Here is a 25840-nt window from a genome sequence, read left to right as displayed (position 1 = left end):
AATGTGTGTTACTGCAGCTGCAGGGATGCTTCTCCTCTACTGCAATAAATCCGTACTTTTAGCATCTATCTGTCTCTCTCTCTTCAGTATGTGAAATAAGCATTACCATGCAAGAAGAGTGCCACTACTCTTTAGAACTAAAACTCTTTGGACAGGATGTTGTAGAAGCAAAAGAAATGAGCACTTATAAAAGTAAGTGCCTTTTCCAACATTCCTTATTCTGGTAAAATATCTATTGACTTCACTGGCAGGTTTGACTGAATAAGGAGTGAATGACTGGAGCTTTAAGTGTACAAAGAGGTGTGGAGAGTAAAGGGGGGGAGAGAGAGAGATGAGCGAGGCAGAAGGCCTGAGACAAGAGGAGTAGAGAATGGTGGCTGCATGGAGATGGCTGATCCTCTGAGGTGCTGGGCATCTGCAATTCCAATTGATCAGGCTCTGACAGAAGACAGAAGGAAGCCATCTAATATTTATTTAGTCTGTTAAGTGTTGAGCATTATTACATATAATTTTTGAGAATTTTGTTTACATAATAGAAACTCTTGCACCACTTTGCCAAAAATATCTCATTCTCCATGTCTCACTGTTTCAGAGCCCAGCTGGACAGGATGTTGGCCTACTGCTTTTCTCTGCCAACCAGTGAGCAAACCAAAGACTAAAACAGGTCTTGCAACCTTAATAAGTGGCTGTATTTCAACTAGCCTCTCAGAGACATTCTCTTCACTATGGCTCTTGAAAGTTCTTGACATAATTTTATCAGGGATTCTATTTTCTAATAACTTGTCCAGGACAAGTGCTCTAAGTTTACTGTGAAAGCATGTTTTCACTGATTTGTACCTTTATTTGAAAAGCAAGAGCCCTGTCTGCTTTCTGACTATAAAGCACTGTTTTTTAGACCTAGCAGGTGTGAAGCAGAGATCATTAAAATATGTGGGGATGGTAGTCAAAAGGGTGGGAAGTAAATCAGCAAGGATAGTGAATAGAATGTGGTGACATTAATGTCTGATATCTCAATTGGCTGAAGCAAGATTTTTTTTTTTCTGGGATAATCAGTTCCTTGGGAAAGGGCTCTTTCATAGTTGTTGTTGTTGTTGTTTTTTTTAAAGATCAAAAGGGACCATTTGTGATAATCTAATCTGCCCTCCTGCATAACACAGGCCACAAAATTTCACCATGTGATTCTAGAAACAAGCTCACAGCACAACTCAACTGGAAGCTATCTTTTAGAAAGACATTGTGTTGATTTAAATACTTCAAGTGATGGACTGTCCAACCACATCTGTAGGTAAATTGTCCCAATGTTTAATTACCCCCATTGTTATACATTTGCACTTTACTTCTGGTCTCACTTTGTTTAGCTTTCGCTTCTGACTGGATCTTGTTATAACAGGGTCTGTTACATTAAACAGTTCTCTTATCAAATCTTCTCCCCATATAGGCACTTAAATAGTAAATAGTGATCAAGTTATCCCTTAACCTTCTCTTGGATAAACTAAAGATTTTTTTCATTTTTACCTATAAGGCAGGTTTTCCAGAATTTGAATTGTTCTTGTAACTCCTTCTGAATCCTTTGCACTAGTGGTCTCACCAAATGCCCTGAGTAATATCACCTCTTCCCCACTTCTTACTGTTACTGTTCATACAGCTAAGGATCATATTTCCACTCATATGCACTGTTTAGAACTGGGATTTTTTGGTTCAGTTGGTTATTCACCATGACCCAAAAGTTGTTCCTAGAATATATAGTTTTTGGCTACATTAAAACATATTGTTCATGTTCGACTAGCTTACTAACCAATCCACGTCACTCTGTAGGAGTGACTTTTTTACCATTCCACCACTATATGGTTCATCTGCATGCTTTACCAGCAATGATTTAATATTTGTGGATTTTTTTTGTATTCATAGGGTCCTATCTGTACACGTTGATAGCACTGCCTGAACAATAATAATGCAGAGGGACAATATTTTGATGGTGGGGAGGATAAAGTTAGGGACCTAAATACCGGGCCGGATTCTCGGAGGTGAAGAGAACACAGCTCCCGTTAGCGTGCACCACCCCATTGTCTCTGCTTCCCCTACAGCTAACACCTTCTGCCTTAGCACCCCCACCGTGCTCAGCTCGCAACCCCCCCATCTGCCTTCACCCCTCAAAGTAGCTGCCTCCCACCCCCTACCTTCAACCTGCCACCGGGCTCTGTTCCCCAACCCAGCCTTCAACCCGCCCCCCCGTTTGCTTTTCCCGCCACACCCCTACTGTTGATCCCACCCTCCCGCCACTTGCTCCTCTCTGTCTTACCCCGGCCCGCGCCCCGCCTCGCTCCCCTCCCTTAGCCAATGGGAGAGCCGCTTGCTTGCCGAGCCTGCGCCCGCCAATGGGCGGCGCGGTTGTTGGCCTGCGGCCGCTGGAAGCCGCACCCTGCCGGGGTGGGGTGTCGGGGGAGCGGGGCGGGGTTTGGTGCTGGGGCTAGAGGCGGAGGAGACGGAGGCGCGCCGGAGACTGGGGGGGACTCTGCAGCTGCCGCCCAGCACCCGCAGCGGGGTGCCGCCGCCGTTACTTCTTCCACACGCCGGGGTGAGCTGAGCGCCGCCGGGGCGCGGCCTGGGCGGGGGGGAGGGGGAGCAGGGGCGCAGACGTTGGGGGAGCGGCTGGGGGTGCAGCGGTGCAGGTGCCTCGAGGCGGGGGTGCAGGCCTTGGGCGGGGTTGGCGGAGCAGGGGTGCAGGCGCTGTGAGGAGGGGCTGGCGAAGAAAGGTCGCAGCTGTTGGGGGAGGGGGTGTAGGTATTGGGCGGAGGCGTTGAGCCTGGGCTGGGGGTGTAGGCGTTGGGTAGAGGGGCTGAGTCTGGGCTGGGGGTGCAGGCGTTGGGGGAGGGGCTGGGCGGGGGGTACAGGCCTTAGGCGGCAGGGGCAGAGGCGGAGATCTCTGACCTTGGTGGGTAGACGTAGCCTGGGTCAGGGTGCTGGTCCTGGAGTGAGAGGAGGCACGGTGGTGGTGGTGGGGGGGGACATAATGCGTGGGAGAAGCCTTAGCAGATGTGGGGTCTGGGGCAAGGGGCTGTAGTTCAGGTTTGGGGATTGGGTTGGGGAGGCGAAGGGTTGGGAGCCAGGCTCAGGGTGTGGAGGTTTTGAGGGGCCTCAAGCTTTTGGTTTGGATGACTCAGGGGATGGGCTGGGGGCTCCTGTCTGGGGGTTGTGTGAAAGCTGCTGTGCTGGCAGTTGGGGTGAGGGGGGCTCCTGTGGTGGTCTAAGCAGATGCTGTGGTGAGAGGAACGGTCACTGTGTGTCTGTACCTCTTTGCAGTCCTGTGATGGGTGAGGTGTAGGGCTGATGCTGTTACTGCAGGAAGCAGCTGCTCAGTGTTCAGATCTCCATTACACCACTTGGTGCATCTACCACCTCTTTCCCGGTTCTCCCTTGATCCGCTGTTTTATGGAATTAGATTGATTGTAAACATCTCTAATGACTTGCTGATTTTTGCAAGGTGTGGAGAGTGGGTGATACAGATTAATAACAGCAGCTGGTTTAGAGGGAGGGAAACAGTGAGAAGGAGGAAAACGGGGAATTTGTTGTATTTGTGTACAGTGTTATTGATTGGTGACGTACCAGTTGCTGGATATGGGCATTGGGCAGCTGTTGCATTTTGTGTTTATAGAGTGTTTCTCATCTTCCAGTATCTGTTCCTGGGTACAAAACATTACAAGCATCTGTGCACGTAACAAATATATATTGTAAGTGTTTTGTGTTTGACATTGAGTTTTAATTTAGGTTGGCTTTAAATAAAACTGGGGGAAATCCTATCTAGAAAAGACCACAGTTATGTCGGGGCCATGAACAGTGGTGGGTCTAAATCTTCACAGAATATTGTTGCAGCTGGTGGATGTCCATTCAAAGCCGATTCTTTTCTTTGGTCTTCTGAAAGCTATTACCAACAGTGGTCTTTTTTTATTACCTGCTTTAGTGATTTATGTCGGCAAATTAATACACTTTGTTCATTAAAATTGTTAAATTCTCAACTGTAACTGCTTGAGTTAAACAGTCTGGTTTGCCTGAATCTACAGGATTAGTCTCCCGTACATACAGGCTGCAGTGTAGCTATTCTGTACAACACCGAGCAACAGAATTAAGGTGATATAATGATACTCCAGGTGTGATAGAAGGATAGAAAGCACCACAAATCCTTTCTATCATGGAATAAAGAGGGTTTTTTAAATTATACAAATACTTATTTTAAAAAAAAATAGTCAACCACACACCTCATTTGGAACCTGAAGTATGCAATCAGGCAGCAGAGACACAAAAAAAGCAAATTCTGTATAGTACAGTACAGTGTTAAATGTAAACTACTAAAAAAGGAAAAGTGTTTTTTAAAAAAGATTTGACAAGGTATGGAAACTGTTTCTGTGCTTGTTTAATTTAAATTAAGATGCTTAAAAGCGGCATTTTTCTTCTGCTTAGTAAAGTTGCAAAGCTGTATTAAGTCACCTCCATTCCTGAGGTGTCCGTAACTCTGAGGTTCTACTGTACTAAGAAAATTGTCTTCATTTTATAGGCTGTTATACTGAACTGAAAAACAGAATCTAGAATGCATTTTCTGTTTTGCCCTCCATATCGAGGAATATGGATAACTCAAATTATCAACAACCTCTTGAGCTGTTTTAAGATGGAGTACAATATATCAAATTACTTCAAAGTGAGTTTAATGCCTGCTGTGGTTTGTTTTGGTTGTAATCTTGAGGTTGCAGGATTTAATTGAGATCTGACTTTCCAGCTTGAGGATGCTTTGGTCTTCCAGGATGAAAATGCATGCATTGATATACTAAACATATTGAATGTCTTCCACTTCTATTTGACTTCATTTTTGCTTAAACTCTTATTAGAGAAAACATTTTGGTCCAAAGATTGTTTTTTGTGAACATGAGAACAACCAATTGTCCATCTAACCCAGTATCCTGACAGTGGACAATGCCAGATGCCTCAGAGGGAATGAACGGAACAGGGCAATTTCAAGTGATCCATCTCCTGTTGTTCGGACCCAGCTCTTGGCAGTCATAGGTTTAGAGACCCCCGGATCATGGGGTTGCATCACAGACCGTTCTGGCTAATGGCCATTGATGGGCCTATCATCCATGTGCATATCTAATTTTTTTAAATTTCATACTTTTGGTCTTCACGGCATCCCCTGGCAACAAGTTCCACAGGTTGACCAGACATTGTGTGAAGAAGTACTTCCTTTTGTTGGTTTTAAATCTGCAGCCTTTTAACTTCATTGGGTGACCCCTAGTTCTTGTGTTATGTAAATAAAAAATGTGTTGCCCTTCTCTGTATCTTTTCCAATTCTATGATATCTTTTTTGAGATAGGTTGACCAGAACTGCATATAGTATTGGAGATTCATGTAGTGGCATTGATATTTTCTGTTTTATTATGTATGCCTTTCCTGATGGTTCCTAACATTGTTAGTTTTTTTTCATCTGCCACTGAACGTTGAGTGGATGTTTTCAGGGAACTATTCACAGTGACTCCAAGATCTTTTTCTTGAGAGGTAACAGCTAAATTTACACCCGATCATTTTGTATGTATAGTCAGGATTATATTTTTCAATGTGCATTACTTTGCACTTATCAGCATTGAATTTCATCTGCCATTTTGTTGCCCAGTCATCCAGTTTGAGATCCCTTTGTAGCTCTTCGCAGTCAGCTTTGGACTTAACGATCTTTAACACTTTATAGGATAATCTTGGATATGTCTTTTAGCACATTTCATGTAAAAATGTCAAGTTATGATATATTTGCAAGGTGGTATTAAAGTAATATTTCCCCTCATTATTATGTCTCTTGGTAACTTGCCCTTTTAGCAAGCCAGCAAGCACACATTCAGTGGAGGGAAAAGTGTTTGGTAAACAAATATTTTAGTTTCAAGTAAACCCTCACTGACTGCAGTAGCACTCAGTGTGGGAACAAGGGGGTCCAGTGACATGGATCCCATTACAGGGTTGGGGTCTTAGTTCTTGAGTGATATCTGATGAGCTTGACCTAATATAGATGCGGGGGGAAAAAAAGAGAGAAATTCAAAAAGTCTTTTACCAACTACTGTATGAATTCTGCAAACTGAGAAGAAAATAAAGGGTGAACATTTTAACAATCTAACCTAGGTTCCCTTTCAGATTAGAATGCTACATTGCAATATGTTCTGAATGTGTGCAAACAGATTTTGAATATTGGACAAACATGTCCAGCATGCAGATTATAAGCATATATATACTTTTATGAAGCGAATATTCTCAAAACCCCTAGAGTATGACTACACAGCAGCTGGGAGCAAGCCTCCCAACCTGGATAGACAGACTTCTGTTGGAGGGCGAGTCTCATGCTTGTGGACTAACAATAGCTGTGTGAACATTGCCACACTGACGGAGGCTTGGGCTAGCAATGGAAAGTTCATAGCCACCCAGTTACCTGGTGAGCCATAAGAATCAGAGCAAAGGTCCATCTAGCCCAGTATCCTGTCTTCCCACAGTGGCAATGCCAGGTGCCCCAGAGGGAATGAACAACCACACTAACAAAAGTCTTCAGGCTATAAAGTTTGCTCCCAGCTGCAGTGTGGACATACCCTGACAAGTTAAATTGTACCTCTTGTAATTGTAATCACTGCTTTTTGAACTGTGGCTTTCAGAAAGATTTTTTTTTCAATTTCTTAATTACTTGTTTGAGATCCTAGCTTAAATCATATTCTGCCTACCAATGTTCCCTTATAATTTCAGTTATTCTTTTATTCTTTACTTTCCTCTTTAAAACATTTCAGTGTTGATGGTGTGAATAACTGCTGTATTTCTGCCACAAAGGTGTCTGTGTTTCACTGTCTTGGGGTATGTGGTCCTAGTTCATATAATCTGTAAAGGACTTTAGGTGATACTTCTTTCTGGATTCTGCAGTTTGCGCCATACGTCTTTGTCAAGGTTCCTCCCCCACTCTGAACTCTAGGGTACAGATGTGGGGACCTGCATGAAAAACCTCCTAAGCTTATCTTTACCAGCTTAGGTCAAAACTTCCCCAAGGTACAAAATATTCCACCCGTTGTCCTTGGATTGGCCGCTACCACCACCAAACTAATACTGGTTACTGGGGAAGAGCTGTTTGGATGCGTCTTTCCCCCCAAAATACTTCCCAAAACCTTGCACCCCACTTCCTGGACAAGGTTTGGTAAAAAGCCTCACCAATTTGCCTAGGTGACTACAGATCCAGACCCTTGGATCTTAAGAACAATGAACAGTCCTCCCAACACTTGCACCCCCCCTTTCCTGGGAAATGTTGGATAAAAAGCCTCACCAATTTGCATAGGTGACCACGGACGCAAACCCTTGGATCTGAGAACAATGAAAAAGCATTCAGTTTCTTACAAGAAGACTTTTAATAAAAAATAGAAGTAAATAGAAATAAAGAAATCCCCCCTGTAAAATCAGGATGGTAGATATCTTACAGGGTAATTAGATTCAAAAACATAGAGAACCCCTCTAGGCAAAACCTTAAGTTACAAAAAAGATACATAGACAGAAATAGTTATTCTATTCAGCACAATTCTTTTCTCAGCCATTTAAAGAAATCATAATCTAACACATACCTAGCTAGATTACTTACTAAAAGTTCTAAGACTCCATTCCTGGTCTATCCCCGGCAGAAACCAGCATATAGACAGACACACAGACCCTTTGTTTCTCTCCCTCCTCCCAGCTTTTGAAAGTATCTTGTCTCCTCATTGGTCATTTTGGTCAGGTGCCAGCGAGGTTACCTTTAGCCTCTTAACCCTTTACAGGTGAGAGAAGCTTTCCCCTGGCCAGGAGGGATTTCAAAGGGGTTTACCCTTCCCTTTATATTTATGACAGTCTTGTTGAAGTGAGATACCATAAATAGCTGGAGTAGTAAATGCAGGTAATCAGTTACATTTTACATAGTCTTGTTCACTTTCTCATGGAATGAGCTGGCAGTGTTGAGCATGGTAAGGTTCTCTCCTAACTTTGAATGAATACCTATTTTATTTACCAGAGCTGTTCTTGGAAGTTGGGGGTGGCAGTAGACATTTTGTTTAAAACCACTGTCACTGAACGAAAACTTCAGCCATGAGACTTAAGTTGGAACTTACTTCAATTTTCTTTACTTGTTGGAGGGGGGTGTGTGTGTGTGTGAGTTTTCAAATTCCTGACATTATTTTAAGGTATTTTTGTTGTTTCATGTAACCTGAATCTCATGAGAGGTCAAGTTCACTGTTGGTACGACTTCACTAAGTTAATGGAGTTGCAACATCTTACACCAGCAGTGAACCTCGCCCAAAAAAAAAACCTTCTCCCTGAACTCCTAAGGGCAGATCTACATTCAGAAGTAATGTTGACCCAGCTGCATCACTCAGGGATGTGAAAATCCACACTCTAAACAGCATAGTTAAGCTGATCTAACTTCTCTTGTAGGCAGTGCTAGGGTTGATGGAAGAATTCTTCTGTTGAGCTTCCACCTCTTGGGGAAATAGAATATCTACGCCAGTGGGAGAACCCCTCCCATTGCTGTAGTGAGTGTCTATACTGAAATGCTACAGCTGTGCCGCTGTAATGTTTTAAGTATAGACAAGTCCTAAGCTGGTGTGGCTATTTTTAACAAAGTTATGTACGCTCATAGTAATTATATCCAATTACAATGTTCTTATTCTTGCATCCTGGTTTTCCAGTGAACATTCTCTTATGAGGGGTCAAGCATATTGAACTACTCTCTAGGGCAGTAGCTGAAGTAAAGCCTGATCTACGTTACAAAGTTAGGTTAATGCAAAGCAGCTTATGTCGACCTAGTTGTGCATCGGTCTGCACTTCAGTTTGTCTCCCACCACTGAAAGCGCTCTATTAGGCTGACATAGCAACATCACCACTCCGAGTGGCATAGAGCCATGGCTGATGTACTTAGGTAGACACATTGTGAGTGCTGACACTGTTACCCTGACTGTCCTTCAGCAGCTGTCCCACAATGCCCCACATTGGCCATTCTGGTCACCATTGTGAACTCCATTGCCCATAGAACATGGAGACCGGAAGCCCCCCTCCCCTTTAAAGCCTTGTGGATTTTTGAAATTCTGATTTTTGATTGCCCGGCTTGGTAAGAGAACCTAGCAGTTCTCCACTGTTGAGTGCAAGTGCCCAGCTGAGCATGCTGGTTACGTTCTCCAGATGTGCTCCTGCCTAGAATAGACAGGAGATACTGGATCTCCTGGGCCTGTGGGGAGAAGAGGCTGTGCAGGCATCCTTTGAACCAGCCATAGAAACATTGAAATCTATGAGCAGATTGCTCTGGGGATGCAGGAAAAGGAACCAGCAGCAGTGCTGCATGAAAGCCAAGGAACTGTGGCAGGCATACCAGCTGGCTTGGGGGACCCACAGTTGATCTGTTGCCAAGATGCAGACCTGCTGCTTTTACAAAGAGCTGCATGTAATGCTTGGTGGAAACGCCATGACCTCCCTGCCCCCTCCAGCACCATGGATACCTCCAAGGAGCACAAGTCACAGGAGCCTGCTGTGAACAGTGAGGAGGAAGTGATGGTGGAGGAGGAGTACAGGGACAGTCAACTGGGTGATCCAGCTCCACAGCAAGCCAGGACCTCTTTGACTCCTCCACAGTCCAGCCAGTCCCACCAGTCAAGCATGGGATGGAATCTCAGGTAAGTGTATAGATAAATTTTCAATTACAGGGATGGTACCCCTAATGTACAAGGACACAATCTTTTGACTTTTCATTAATTTACTTGTGCTAGAAGAGGTAGTGGCACAACCAAGAGAGAGAGTTCTATCTGCTTTTCATTCCCCCTCTAGATTTAGGTTGATGCGGAGCAGTTTGTTTATGGGGATGTCCCTTCAATCTTCCTGAGAGATCTAGATGAAACTTTCTTGGAGGTACTCTGCAATCTTCTGCCGAAGGTTTCTAGAGAGAGGCTGCTTTATTCCTTCCTCTGTGGTAGGACAGTTTCCCACTCGACTCATTGATAACTTCAGGAAGCACCATTGCAGTACACAGGCTAGCAGCATATGGGCCTGGGCATCTTTGGGATGCCAGAAGCACACCCTGCCTTTGTTACTCTGAGGAGTGAGATATCAGCTAAAATAACCACTGCCTCTGGAAAACTGTGCCACTATTCAGTGCCATTGCACTATACTACTAGAATCATGTAACTGAGCAATTCCCTCCTCATTTTCCCAACCCCTGGTGTGTCATGCTTACCATTGCCGGTGTTGTGCACAAACAATCCCAGGCAGAAGTGAGAATTTAGTGCTTAAAACTTTAGGGAAGCCAGGGGCAGGAGTTCAGCATCTTGTTTTGCTTTCTGTAGTGAATACGCTGATAATGGTACCTCTTTTTTTATCTTTTTGCTTGTTTTATCTTCATCTGCTGCCGTTGCGGCCCTCCTCCACACCCGCAGAATGCCTGAGCCAGATAAGGAGAAAGAAGAGGACTCTGGATGACATGTTCAGTGAGATCCTGCAAGCCAGTGCTGCATCGGATCATGAGCACTGGGCCTGGAGGATAAACTTTGCTGACAGCCTGGAGAAGGATAGAGTGGAGAGGAGGAGAGTCCCAGCAGGAAAAGGAGAGGGAGACCTAATGGGGCTTTTCAGGCAGTAAACACAGATGCTGCAGACTTCGGTGGACCTGCAGATTCAACATTCCTGGCCTCCCCTCCCTCTTCAGCCCATTGAGAACTCAACTTCAAGACCTCCCTATTACCCCCCATCTACCCCCCCCCCCAACATTACACATTGACATTAGTGGTCGCTGCACTACCCCTATGCCACCGCCTCAGGAGGATATTGAATATAATCACACCTTCACATATGCTGACCTATGAAAGCCATGGTGGTTGTATGTATAGCTGAAATGGACATTAATGTTCATTCCCCTTCATAACTTCTGTTCTCTTAATTTTTTAAGTTTTTATTAACTTTTTAATGTATTTGCTTTTTTTGGTACTGATTTTGTTACAGAAAAAAATTCTTGTAGGAACACAGTTCTTATTTCACAAGATATGCTGCTGAGTAATCAGCAATTCTGAAAGCAACCAATTACCTGCTTCACAGGCCTGGTCTACACTACAGAGTTAGGTCAACATAAGGCAGCTCACGTCACGCTAATTATGTTAGCGTCTACACTTCATCCTTGTAAGTGCCCTAGTACACTGACATAACTCCTCCACTGCAAGAGGCGCACCCCCCCCCCCCCCACTGCACAGGAATGAACCCTGGAGTGGGGAACTGGGAGCCCGAATCCTAGTGGGGAACACTGGGCTGGGAGCCTCCCGCCTGCTCCGGGGTAACAACCCAAGCTGTGAGCTATAAGGGGCCCACAGCAGAGAGCCTACCAGCCTTCCTTGTCAATTTCATGGCTCCAGCATGGGAGCTGTGAAATTGACAAGAATGACAGGGAACAGCTGATGAATAGAGCTCTGGATATCCACTTTATATCTGCGTGGATATCTGCATCCATGGATGCGGTTCTTTGTGGATCAGATGCAGATCCAATCTTTTTTATCCCACAGGGCTCTAGAACAGCATTTCTCAACGGTCTGCGGCACCCCTAGGAGTATCAGGGGGTCTGCCCGCTGGGGAGTGGAGCTGAGAGCCCAGGCGGCAGCTCAGCCCTACATTATACCTCTTAAGTCAGTGGACATCCTCCTGGAGAGGATGTGCACCATCGACAGAAGGAAAGTAGTGTGTACATGAAAAACTGCAGTAATTTCTGTGGTGGCTGCAAGTCTGCCTAATGTAGGTTGACTTAAGCTTGTAGTGTAGACAGACCCATAGTGTCACACAACTCTGAGAGTGATCGTAACAAAATTAATAGGTTCATTGAGAATGTTCTATTCTGACACGCATAGCAGTCACCACACGATTCCTAGCAGGACACATAAGAGTAGGGCCAGGTAATGTACACTACAACACTCACTACTTTTGCTCACTGTTAAAATGGTCTTTCAAAGCCTCCCTCAGCTGTCTAGATCCACGTTGAGCTCTTCTAATAGCTGTGTATCTGGCTGTTCAAATTCAGCAGCCAGCCAGTCCATCTCCACCGTGGTGGAATCTCTTCCCCCTTTCTTTCTCATATATCGTGCAGGATATAGCAGGCAGCTATAATCATTGGAAGTAAACAAAGCCAGCGAACCTTCAAACAAAAAAAAGCACATTCAACTGTCATTCTGCACCTACTGAGCTAGTAGTTGAATTGTTCCTTGGCTGTCAAGGTAACTACTGTATGTCGTCATGAGCCAGGGAAGCAAGGGATAGGCTGGGTCCCCCAAGATTGCTATTAGCATTTCAACGTTCCCAATGGTAATCTGCTGGTCGGGAAAGTAAGTCCCTGCTCATAGCTTTCTGAACAGTGCTGTGCACTTAAAGATGGTATACACTTTCCCTGACCAGTGCATTGATGTCATTGAAACATCCATGGTGATCCACCAATGATTGTATAACCGTAGAAAAGTAGCCCTTCCTATTGATGCACTCAGTGGCAAACTGGTCTGGTGCCATAATAGGGATAGGCATGCCATCTATGGCTCCACTACAGTTCAGAAACCCCATAGTTGCAAATCCATTCACTGTGTCCTGCATATTGCCGAGAGTTTCAGTCCTGCATGCTTGCATCAGGATGTCTCTCTCCCCCTCTCCCCCCACCTCTGGTAGATTTCCTGATTCCAGGTTGATTTCTGATTGACTGGTAGCAATCTGGCATTGCAAGTTTCTGCAGTGCGATAGCCACTCGCTTCTCCACTGTCAGTGCAGATCTCATTTTGGTGTACCTGTGCTGGAGGGCTGCAGCGATCTCAGCATACAGATCCAGGAATGTGGCCTTGAGCATCTGAATGTTCTGCAGCCCCTGCTTGTCACCCCAATCCTGCATTATGATGTGAACCCACCAGTCAGTGCTTGTTTCTTGGGCCCAGAAGTGGTGCTCCACCATCTGCAGCTGGTCCATGAAAGCTACCAACAACCTTGAACTAGTTCTTGCTATGTCCCACAGCAATCAGTCTTCCAAGGAATCATCATGGTTTTTATTTATTGCAGCTCTGCAAATATTCCAGGATCATATGCCCTGTGCTTAAAATGCTCATGACAATAGAGCAGAGCTGTGCAGGCTCCATGCTTCCGTCAGAGATGGTGGACAGTGAGGAGGGCCACCTGGGTTTGTGGGAATTTGTAAAATGAGGGCATGAAAATTGTGGGATACAGATAACATTATGGGATGGAGACAGTTGGAAACTGGGACATTTACCGCATGATTCCAGTCACCCATGCGTGACTTATTTCAGCCCCAGCATGCTTTGCCAAAACTTCCCAAAAGACCATGCGCTAGATGGTGGCAAGTTACACAGTGGGATGCATCCCTGGTGCTCACAGTCTGCATCAATACAATCATTCCTGGTGTTACGCAGACTGCTGACATAAGGAGTCAAGTATGCACATGCACAAGTGAAGTACTGACTGAGGCAATTGTATGCTGATGTAATTTGAGTTGACATAAGTTTGTAGTGTAGATATGACCTAAGTTTCTTTAGTGGGTTTTGAACCACTCATGTGAAACATGCTCTGCATCCAAATGTAAGTCCACTTGCAGTAAAACGAGATAGCATTGTTACTCTACATGTTGTGAGGGACACTGTCTATTTGAATTTTTTTTAAATGGACCAATTTATTTTTAAAAACCTGCTTCTAATACAGCATTGGTTAAATGTCTTGAATTAAAAGAAGGAACTTGCTATACAAGGGACACTAAAATTGATTATACATAAACTGCTGTCAAATGTATAACGTAAAGTTGTGGGGGAGGCAGCTTTAGAAAAAAAATTCACTGGTGTTCATTTTGGATCTTGTAATTATAGTAGATACACAATTTGTAGATGGAAATGTAATTTTTTTTCTTTTCTTTTTTTTTTTTCCAGTTACTGGTGCTCCTTTTATTTGCTCAAAGTGCTTGCACCAGTTCTGAAAACAATGTCAAAACTTTCAGCTAGGAATCTGCACAACTAAATTAACTTTAACTATTAACTTTTCAAAAATGTCATTTTAAGTTCTAGGTGATTTGATTAACATGTCCAATGTTTTGCATAAGCTTTTATTTTGATTCCTAAGGGAGTCCCCCCGTCCCTCCCCACACACACACCACAATTGTGGCTATCAGTGTTCTCCTACACATGTTGTACTCTTGTTAATTTAGCATACATTGCAAAGAGTCTTTCCTATTTTATAGTAAAGTTTATTAGACTAGGTGGGGCAAATCTTCATGTAATTGGTAATCCATTAACATTTCCAACAACTACTGTGTCCTTTGTAAGTTACCTAGGGACCAAGCCAGTTAATAAGGGAGAGGTGAAGGCTTCAGGAACACTTCATTGTTCTTTTTTGTAGAACACTTTTATAAAGGATGTCTGGCTGCAGGTAAACTATACAATGAAATTGGCTATGCAATGTGTTCATAGTACAGTATTAAATTATCGGAGCTGTTCGAGGTGGGAGAACAACTTAACAGTGAGTTTGGGTGTCAATTAGTTCTTAGGTCTTTGTTTATACACATGAAAGAAATCTTTCTACGTGTTTTCAGGTTGTATCAGGGCACTGCTGGGGAAGCCTCAATCAGCTCCTGCCACTCCAGCCCCAATCAGGGGAAATAGCCTAGGTTTGCCTAATCACTGACTGCACCTGCCAGCCTCATTAGGCAGGAGCTATAAGGAAGTGAGTGAAAAGGGTGGCAGAGACCAGGAGGGAAGGAAGGCTCTGAGAGAGGTAGGAGCCTGCTACTCTGTTGCTGACCAGGCCTGTATTAGGCCAAGCCATTGTAAATAGCCTGTATATAGTAGGAAACTGGTGGTGGGAAACGGACACAAATAAAGAGCATAGGAGTTGCATCAGCTTGGAGTTTTCCTGAGTCTGTGAGGAGCAGGGCCCAGAGATTGGACGCTCAGGGGCGCAACAGGCACCCCGTTACACAGACATAGGGATTAGGAAGAGAAATTGATTTGCATCTTAGTAGGGAATTTTTAGCCTTTTTCCCCAGGCAAATAAGTGTTAATCAATAAATTGAGTAGAGTTTTCTAGCAGGCACAGTGTCAATATATAGTGCAGTGGCCAGATCTGGTAACACTCCAGCTGCTCAAAGGTGTGTTGGAACCAGTGAGCATTGGCCTGCATCAGCTGTTCTTAAAGGTATGACCATCAGGCAAAGTACAAGCAGTGTGGAAAGAGATCATAGTGTCCCAGTACAAAGGCAAAGAATCTTGCACTGTGTGTGGCAATTACAGGCCAGTATCATTGTTATCCTGGAAAGGTCGTCTTGTTCACATTCTCCTTGGTAGAATGTGGTTGTTCCTTAACAGACATTGTCATCACAGCAATCAGGTTTCACTGTTGGATGGTCAGCAGTGGATGCTGTCCTTACCCTCCAGCTTCTAGTTGAGCTGCACTGAGAATTTAATTACCCATTTCACACAGCATATACCAACTCAGAGCAGCCTTTATTCGCTTGACATGCCAGCAGTTTGGCTTGCACTGAAATGAGTTGGTGTAACAGATGTTCAGATAAATCTGGTGCACAATCTTCACACCAGTACTGCTGTGAGAATGCACATTGGTTCATCACTTTCCCTATGTTTCTACACAACCTCAGGTGTGTGACAGGGATGCGTTCTTGCCTGGTACTATTCTGTTGAGCTGCCTACTGGATATTAGGGCTTGCCACTCCACACATCAGAATCAAGATTGGTCAAGAAGCGTTCACCACAAGACTGCTGATGACACTGCCTTGCCTGTTGAGAAGTCCAGTAACTTCAACCCTGTCCTCCAAGATCTCTAAGATGCCACGCAGGCTATGGGGTTGAACATCTCATGGCAGGAGACCAAAGTCCAGAACCTTGGAGCTGGACCACCAGAACCCAGAACAGGTGGGGTCAGATATTGTGGAAAGTGTTAACAAGTTCATCTTATCTGGGTACAAGCAGAGTTCAGATGTTCACAGCAAAATGACTAATAGGATTCGCCACTTCTGCACGAAGTCCATATCTCACTTATGGATGCAATAACATCTTAGCACGGAAACAAAATTCAGGATACATCAAACCCATGTCATACCTGTATTACTATATGGGTCAGAAACCTGGGCCCTCCTACAGGCAGACTTGGTCAGACTAGAGGCATTTCATATGCACTGTCAGCGCTAAGTCCAGAACATAAAGTGGTTTGGCGGCAGCATCTTACAGAGATCTGGCCTTCCTTCAGTCATTCATTATATTCAAAAGTGGTTTTGCATGCTCTTCCACCATGTTACGAGGATGGGTAGAAATACCGTAGCACACCATGCTCTCAAACTCTCCATCGATATGCAAAGTGGTGCACACCCTGACTCTACCTGGCACTGACCAAAGGGCTGCCCCAGAGATTCATGGATTTGCAGGATTGAGCCAGATCTGGGAACTTCACCAGGCCTTATGTAGTGCAACACCCTCAGTTGTGATCACTCTGTCTGGCACAATGGTTTTTAATCTGTGTGTGTTTGATTATGACTGTGGGGATGAGAGAGTCTCAGCTTCTGGCCTCTTGTCTGCCCAGTAAGCCGAAGGTGATGACTTTTTTTGTGGCTGCCAGCCAAGCAAAGTCAGACATGATAGGCAGAAGGCTGGGGAGCTAGGGACCAGAGCACAAAACCTGAGTGTAAGACAAAAACTGTGAAGGGTTAAGTAGGCCAGCTAAATATGAGGGCTAACTTACCGTAAATCGGAACATTCCAGCTGTTAGAGAAGTTGCCTGTGGCTTTTTCTTCTGTAATTTTTCTGGTGCAATATTTTTCAACAAAAGGAGAAAAACAGAAACCCATACAGCTGTGGTTGCCAGTCACTTTGGGGCTGGGGTCTTACCTATTCAAGCCCTCAGGTCTTCCCATGTCACCCTCCTTATACAATCCCGCAATAGGTGTTCTTCCTGGAAGGCCATGAATTCACCCACCTCTCCATCTTCCTCTTTTTTCCATCTGTCTTTTTACCTTAATACCAGTAGCCAAACAATCTTTATAATTGTTTAGGGCTGTCAAGCGATTAAAAACATTAATCATGATTGATCGTGGGATTAAGCGCAATGTTAAACAATAATAGAATGCCATTTATTTAAATATTTTGGGATGTTTTCTACATTTTCAAATATATTGATTTCAGTTGCAACACAGAATACAAAGTGTACAGTGTTCACTTTATATTTATTTTTTATTAAAAATATTTGCACTGTAAAAAGCAAAAGAAATAGTATTTTTCAGTTAACCTAGTACAAGTACTGAGGTGCAATCTCTTTATCCTGAAAGTTGAACTTACATATGTAGAATTAGGTACAAAAAAAAATCTGCATTCAAAAATAAAACAATGTAAAACTTTAGAGCCTACAAGTCCACTCAGTCCAACTTCTTGGTCAGTCAATCCCTCAGACAAACAAGGTTGGTTACAATTTGCAGGAGATAATGCTGCCCGCTTCTTGTTTACAGTGTCACCTGAAAGTGAGAACAGGCGTTTGCATGGCACTGTTGTAGCTGGTGTTGCAAGATATTTACGTGCCAGATGCGCTAAAGATTCATGTGTCCCTTCATGCTTCAACCACCATTCCAGAGGACATGCATCCATGCTGATGATGGGTTCTGCTCGATAACAATCCAAAGCAGAGTGGACCGATGCATGTTCATTTGCTGGTGGCATCTAACTCAGATAATGAAAAAGGTTGATTTTCTTTTTTGATGGTTCAGGTTCTGTAGTTTCCGCATTGGAAGGTTGCTCTTTTAAGACTTCCAAAAGCATGCTTCACACCTTGTCCCTCTCAGATTTTGGACTGCACTTCAGATTCTTAAACCTTGGGTTGAGTGCTGTAGCTATTTTTAGAAATCTCACATTGGTACCTTCTTTGCATTTTGTCAAATCTGCTGTGAAAGTGTTCTTAAAAAGAATAAGTGCTGGGTCATCAACTGAGACTGCTATAACATGAAATATATGGCAGAATGCGGGTGAAACAGAACAGGAGACATACAATTCTCCCGCAAGGAGTTCAGACACAAATTTAACGCTTTATTTTTTTAACGAGCATCATCAGCATGGAAGCATGCCCTCTGGAATGCTGGTCGAAGTGTGAAGGGGCATATGAATCTTTAGCATATATGGCATGTAAATACCTTGCAACGCCGGCTACAAAAATGCCATGTGAATGCCTGTTCTCACTTTCAGGTGACATTATAAATAAGAAGCAGGCAGCAGTGTCTCCCGTAAATGTAAACAAACTTCTTTGTCTTAGCGATTGGCTGAACAAGAAGTAGGACTGAGTGGACTTGTAGGCTCTAAAATTTTAAATTGTTTTTTTTTTTGAGTGCAGTTATGTAACAAAAATCTTGTATTTGTAATTACACTTTCACGGTAGAGATTGCACTGCAGTACTTTTATGGGGTGAGTTGAAAAATACTATTTCTTTCATTTATCATTTTTACAGTGCAAATATTTGTAATAAAAAATAATATAAAGGGAGCACTGTACACTTTGTATTCTGTGTTGTAATAGAAATCAATATATTTGAAAATGTAGGAAAACATCCAAAAATATTTAATAAATTTCAATTGGTATTCTATTTTTGTTTAACGGTGTGGTTAATCACGATTAATTTTTTTTGTTAATCGCATGAGTTAACTGCGATTAATCGACAACCCTGAAATAATGAGTATTGAAATAATGCCCATGGTAAACGTCCCCAAAGAGCACATATCTGTCTTACCTGGAGGGTGCACAAGATTGCTGAGATGCATGAGCTGAATTGAAGTTGCTTGGGATACGTCCACTTACAACTTCCATGTTATCCAATTATTTTATCTGTAACCATAACTCTATCTTTCAAGTCGTATGTTAAAATATTTACAACTACAATCCCATACTAACAAAATTTGATTTCTGGAAAGTAATTTGTGCATCAGTAGCTACATTTAAGGCACAAATGTTAATAGTGACAGTAGGTGCCTTGTCTTCATTTGGGATAGTTCACATGTTAATTACCCTGAGGTTAAAAAAAAAAAAAAGACTTTTTTTTTTTTTTTAGTAGTGAATCATAGAATATCAGAGTTGGAAGCGACCTCTGGAGGTCATCTAGTCCAACCCCCTGCCCAGAGCAGGACCAATCCCCAACTAAATCATCCCTGCCAGGGCTTTGTCAAGCCCTACCTTAAAAACTTCTAGGGAAGGGGATTCCACCACCTCCCTAGGTAACTCATTCCAGTGTTTCACCACCCTCCTATGAAAAAGTTTTTCCTAATATCCAACCTAAATCTCCCCTACTGCAACTTGAGACCATTATTCCTCGTTCTGTCATCTGCTATCACTGAGAATAGTCTAGATCCATCCTCTTTGGATCCACCTTTCAGGTAGTTAAAAGCAGCTATCAAATCCCCCCTCATTCTTCTCTTCCGTAGACTAAACAATCCCAGTTCCCTCAGCCTCTCCTCATAAGTCATGTGTTCCAGACCCCTAATCATTTTTGTTGCCCTTCACTGGACTCTCTCCAATTTTTCCACATCCTTCTTGTAGTGTGGGGCCCAAAACTGGACACAGTACTCCAGATGAGGCCTCACCAATGTCGAATAGAGGGGAACGATCATGTCCCTCGATCTGTTGGCAATGCCCCTACTTATACAGCCCAAAATGCCATTAGCCTTCTTGGCAACAAGGGCACACTGTTGACTCATATCCAGCTTCTCGTCCACTGTCACCCCTAGGTCCTTTTCTGCAGAACTGCTGCCGAGCCATTCGGTACCTAGTCTGTAGCGGTGCATGGGATTCTTCCGTCCTAAGTGCAGGACTCTGCACTTGTCCTTGTTGAACCTCATCAGATTTCTTTTGGCCCAATCCTCCAATTTGTCTGGGTCCCTCTGTATCCTATCCCTGCCCTCCAGCGTATCTACCACTCCTCCCAATTTAGTGTCATCCGCAAACTTGCTGAGGGTGCAATCCACACCATCCTCCAGATCATTAATGAAGATACTGAACAAAACCGGCCCCAGGACCGACCCTTGGGGCACTCCGCTAGATACCGGCTGCCAACTAGACATGGAGCCATTGATCACTACCCGTTGAGCCCAACAATCTAGCCAACTTTCTACCCACCTTGTAGTGCGTCCATCAATCCAGCCCATACTTCTTTAACTTGCTGACAAGAATACTGTGGGAGACTGTGTCAAAAGCTTTGAAGACAAGGCATTAGTGCTGAGGAAAACCATTCAAATGTTTGAGTGCCAAATGCTGAGAATTTCAGACATTGGAAGGTATATGGTTAACCTGAAATTCTTGAGTAGCCATAACTTGCCCTCTTTTTTCCCCAGACCTGAAATGACCTTCGTGCATTAGTCTGCTTATTCACTTCTCAAACATGGTAACACTTGAAATAAAAAACAAACTCATCAGTATACAAATGTCTGGGAAAATATTGGAAGTTTTTAGCATAGATGTGAACATTTAAAATTTAGTAACTGTACTTCACATTAACATCTAATGTTCCTTTAGTTCAGTGCTCAGGGTTTGCTTATGTTAGTTAGATGTTTAAAATTCTTAGCTGCAGTGCATGCTCAACTTGTGATATTGCAATAAAATATTTTTCTTTCTTTAGTTTAATCAGCTGAGTAATGTAACATAGTATTTGGTGTTAATTTAAGAATTTTTATAGCTAAACTAAATATAGTTTGCACATTAAACAATATTGTTTTCAGTTCAACCTTTCATTGCTCATATATAGTATAGTAACTCAAACACCTAAATAGGGCACCTAGAAATCATTAGGTGCACCAGGTTAGCTCCTCCTATAACAAATAGAAAAACTGATTTGTTAAACATTTATAGATGTGATGATAAAAAGTCCATTTTAGAAGAGTAGTTTAGTTCTCGTTCTCTTTTTTTTTTTTTAAATGACTATGTAAAGTAACAATTTACAGACGTGCTACTGATTGGACCATGATGTCAGCCTTTGTCGCCCAGTAGTTAAATTTTCAAACGGGCATCTTTGTGCGTTCTCCCATTTTGTCCATCACATTTGGGAGGAACAACCTGTAAACATCCACAAAGCGACTTCATTGTTCTCCTTCAAATTCTTTGACTCTCCTTTTTCCATGATGCCCACAAAAAATGTGACAGTGGTTGGTGGGCTACTGGTGTGCTCATATCACCAACTGTCTTTCTGCCCAATATTGTCATCTTGTTTCATTCTGCTCCCCATCCCTCTGTCCTGTGGATTTTAACTCTTTGTGGTGGGCCTGTTTTTCTTTTCATGCATCACAACAGGGTCTTGGTTCTTGACGAGGGCTCCTGCACACTATGGTAATAAAGGTAAATAATTACATTTCTCAAATTGCTGTACAATAAAATACTAGCTCTTTTAAAAAAAGAAAAGGAGTACTTGTGGCACCTTAGAGACTAACCAATTTATTTGAGCATAAGCTTTCTTGAGCTACAGCTCACTTCATGAAGTGAGCTGTAGCTCAAGAAAGCTTATGCTCAAATAAATTGGTTAGTCTCTAAGGTGCCACAACTATTCCTTTTCTTTTTGCAAATACAGACTAACACGGCTGTTACTCTGAAACCTAGCTCTTTTAAATGAGATATAAACTGAGTATTTCCGTCACCCCTCAACACTCTTCCCCTCAAAGATTTTAGTCAGACAAGGTTAGCAATGCCTGAGATCTCACTGATTTTTCTCTACTGTATTCAGATCCACAAATAAGATACTGTGTCATAAAACTGTTTGAATCTCTGCCTATGTGTTTAGAGTAGCTATATTGTGATGGTTTTGTTTATATGGTTCAGAATGTTGGGATGGGGGAACTAAAGATAAAATTCTTACTGCTACTTTACATTTTGTTTGTGGTTTAAAAGATATATAAACGTATTTAAATGGGCCATCAGAAGCTATATTTATTTTTTTCCTACACCACTAGTTGTAAGATATCGGATGTAATCTTTATACAAATGGAAACAAAGAGAGTCTCTTGAAATGCTGTATCTTTATTTTATTATAGTTCAGAATTCTGTGTATCCTAAATCTGCATCACATATCCTTTCCATTGTGTATATCTTTTAGCAATAAACCTTTCATTTCTGGAAGGAAGTACAAGCAAATAAATCAGTTTTGGTGGGGATAGGATAGGGTGTGGATTAGATAAAGTTTGGAAGCTTCCTTCCTAACGGCTGTTAATCTGAATTCCGCACCACTCCTCATAACTGCCATTTGAATTTCCTGTTGATTTTTATGAATAATTAATAAAAAACAAGATATTTTTCCACTTTACAGCATACAGCTAAGATGACGACTTCTTGTTTAAGCAATTAAATTCCAGTAGGTTTAATAATAGGGCCTAACTTAGCTTTATGAAAATAATACTTAACGTTCATAGTTATGGAAAGTTGCCTAAGAATGGTTAATATTAAGGCTTTTGTGTGTATCGGGAAGCATTTACTGTTGTATGAATACTGGAAAAGTGTATGTTTAATGTGCTTTATTGTTTTAGCCTTTCTGCCTTGCCACTTTCTTTTAAATATGCACAAGCTGTTTAAGGCCGAAACAGATAAGATAAGAAACTCCAAAGTAGTGCAGAAGCCATGTTTGGCAGTCATCTTCAAACAGTGGGTGACTTAGCAGATACACTAGAACTCTTTCAACATGGACAGACATCCTTGCATGGGGTGCAGCCTTTCTGCTATTAAAAATACATATGTTTTGAAAGTATGTGCTGATGCGTAGGCAGTAAGAAGATTATCAAAGTTAATTAACTTGGCCATTTAGTTTGTGTAATATATTTAAACTAGACATTATGGATTAACCATGGCTCATAAACTGGGAGCTATGCAAATTTTAGTATAGACTTGTATGATAAGGATCATAATACCTTCCACATTATCACTGAAAAGTTACTGGGAAAATTACTTACCTTGTTCCCCAGTTTATGATGTAGTCAGTAGTACTCTGCATTATCAGTTTTACTTTTTCTCCTTTCTGAGAAGATGCTTGGAAACTCAATGGGGAGTGAAAAAACAAAAACAAAAACTGTTTTTGTGTGCATGTATATAATGTGTATATATAAAATTAATTTTTAAGAATTAAAAACATTTTAAGACTTCTCAAGTGTGCTGTATTCGTCTTAAATTCAAGTTGACTGTGTCCCTCTAACTTCATGAGCTAAAATAGTAAAGATTAGTTGCTGTTTTATGTCTTAAATAACCTTTTCTCAGTTTGATATCATACCTGTATGCAACCAGTGGTTTTAATACCACATTTTTTGTAAGATGTGATTAATATGATGGACATGTTTGTTTCATAGTCATTTCCTGTATCCATGGCATATAATAGGTTAGTTCTGAAACTGATCTAATCAGCATCAGATGGCTTTGGCATAGTTCCCTGGTGATATGACTGTTCGTGACAGCAAGAAATATTTAGAATGTAGCAGCTTAGTATTTTATAAAAGCAAAGATGATGGATCTTGAGTAATAGTTTTTGTACATGTACCATATGTGCAAGCAGGAAGCACATCCCAGAGGGAGGGCTGTATTCTACATTCAAGGCACAGCTTGCATGTGGGAGTGCAAGACAGGTTGGCTCTCCGGGAGCTCGTAGGGATATTGTTTCTGCCTTGAGTGCAGGAGCAAACGTGTCTTGATGAGAGAATAATTTGAGGAAATTTTGAAAATCAAATCTATATTTCATTATTTTTTTCTCTTGAATTAAGGAAAAAACAACCATTAAATCATGTTTTATAATTGTTTTCATTGTTTCCCTTTTTTGCAAAATATAGTGGTGCATTCCCTGAGATATCTCTTTTATGTAATTGATACTAGAAACTCAGACCTTTGCTGTTGAGAAAGTTCTTTCCTATCTATTGAAAAACTTGATGTAAAATCCTCAGACCTATCTTTTAGCAGGTCAGCAGTGCAGTTCTTGAGCTAGCTCAATAATTTGATAAACGAATACCCCAGGCTAAAGTTACAGGGGGATTATGAGTACTAATTCAAGGAAATTATTTAATGATTAAGGGAAAATTGTCTTGCTATTTTGGTTATTTCTGCATCCTCTACTCCACCAGTCTGGAACTGATATTGATGTAACAGGAACTACACAGAGTTCCGATTTTTTGGTGCCTCTGCAGCATATCTTACTATAGCAATTATCTTCCCCGCTTTGTCTGCTTTGCCTCATATTGCATCTGTTCCAGCCCCCATATTTTTGCAAAAATGGAGGTAATAAGAAAAGGCTAGTCACTCTGACCTGTGTATTTGTTTTCTGTATCTTTAATCTATGCATTTGGAACAATACTAATAGTATTGGATTTGATTCTTGTTTATTAGCTAGCTGACTAATATTGTTTGTGTTAGGAATGTGAGTTTTTTTAAATTATAAGTGTTTTCAGTTAGTTATATCATTCCAAACTGGCATGATAGCTCACAACAAACAACATTTATCAGATTAGATCCTGCTACTACAAAATATTAGATATATTGAAAAGAGAATGTTTGTTTAATTGTAATTTACATTTGATTTTTCTTCTGTATTCCCAGAAAGGGAACAATCCAGTACTGTCCAGTTTCTGTCATTCTTCTAAATAAAAGAATGAGCATGTATTGCTTCCAGGCAAAATACTTGTTAATTCAGGTTATATGAATCAGGCCAGATTCCAGCTTCTGCTGCTCGTTTGCCAGTGACTTTAGAATGGTTAAGTAAAGGAATAGTGCCTGGGAATTCTAGCATCCCTGGTGAGTGAGTTTACAGCCTACAAGACAGAGTGCAGTGGGAGGCCCAGAGGATGGATTAATGTATTTCTTTTTATGTTAATATAAGCTCTTTTTATTGTACAGTGCTACTAATAATCAAGTATTAATGTATGGAACCAGTATGAACAAAAAACTGAACTTTGCCCACCTGATAGTGCTCGCTAATGGGGCACAAATCACTTTCAGTTACATTTTGAGTTAGATTTTGGAGAGCAAAGCTTAGAGCTTGATCTTGCTTCTGTCAAAGCCCATGGCAAAATTTCATTTGAGAGCCCTATCGTGCTCCTGTTAGCACCCAATCCTGCAACATGCTGATGGCTTCCTGAGAGAGGCTAAATGCCCTCAAATTTCTGTTGATGTAGTTGAGAGAGTTCAGCATTTCACAGGAGGTTGGAGGATCCTGGCCTTAGAGTAGATATACCCTACAAATGTATGTATTCAATTTTACTAGATTGTTGATAGACCCTTCTATCGCCTAGCACTTTTTAAATTAGGCTACTGATAAATTTTATCCAAAATTTCTGATAATATAACAAGTGGCTATTTTAACAGTATGATGGTGAGGCACTGAGAAACTACAAGGGGGATGCTAGATAGATAGAATTAGATATTTTCTCCCAAGTGTGGGCCTTACAAGCAGGGCTGCCAAGTGTCTTGTATCTGAAAGCTCATTCTCGCAGACCAGCTAGATCTCACGTATCCAGCTGGGCTACAGAAATGGCCCTGTAGTTATGGTACTGCTCTTCAGGTACTTTGCAGGCATTTCTACCTCCCCATTTGGATCCAGCTTGGAGAGCCTCAAGTGAGAAGGCGGATAAGCCTGGAGGAGGATGCAACTAGTGGGACAGAAAGTATGTGGGGTTGTCTGGCCCCTCAACCCACCAGACAGCACGTACCCCAGGACACACTCATCTCACCACCCTTCAGACACCTCAGTGTACACTCACACCAACACCCTGCAACAAGTTGGTTAAAGCTCCATGTCCTATCCCTACCATTCCTTGGAGCATGGAGTG

The 25840-nt window shown here is 42.2% G+C and overlaps 1 protein-coding gene across 18 annotated transcripts in view; it reads left to right on the top strand.

Moving 5' to 3' along the window:
- The first annotated feature begins 2441 nt into the window (after positions 1-2441).
- ADD1 (adducin 1) overlaps positions 2442-25840 on the top strand; it is a 135590-nt gene continuing 112191 nt past the window's right edge. For 17 of the 18 annotated variants that reach the window (XM_075128073.1, XM_075128066.1, XM_075128072.1 and 14 more), the window contains exon 1: positions 2442-2575. The gene's annotated coding sequence lies outside the window, so the exon portion shown is untranslated. The remainder of the gene's footprint in view (positions 2576-25840) is intronic. The other variant, XM_048849039.2, reaches the window with a different exon arrangement.

The sequence above is a fragment of the Caretta caretta genome, chromosome 4 (genome assembly GCF_965140235.1).
Source record: "Caretta caretta isolate rCarCar2 chromosome 4, rCarCar1.hap1, whole genome shotgun sequence".
NCBI lineage: Eukaryota > Metazoa > Chordata > Testudines > Cheloniidae > Caretta > Caretta caretta.
Note: the sequence above shows the minus strand (reverse complement) of the source record. Positions and strands in the feature narration are given on the sequence as shown.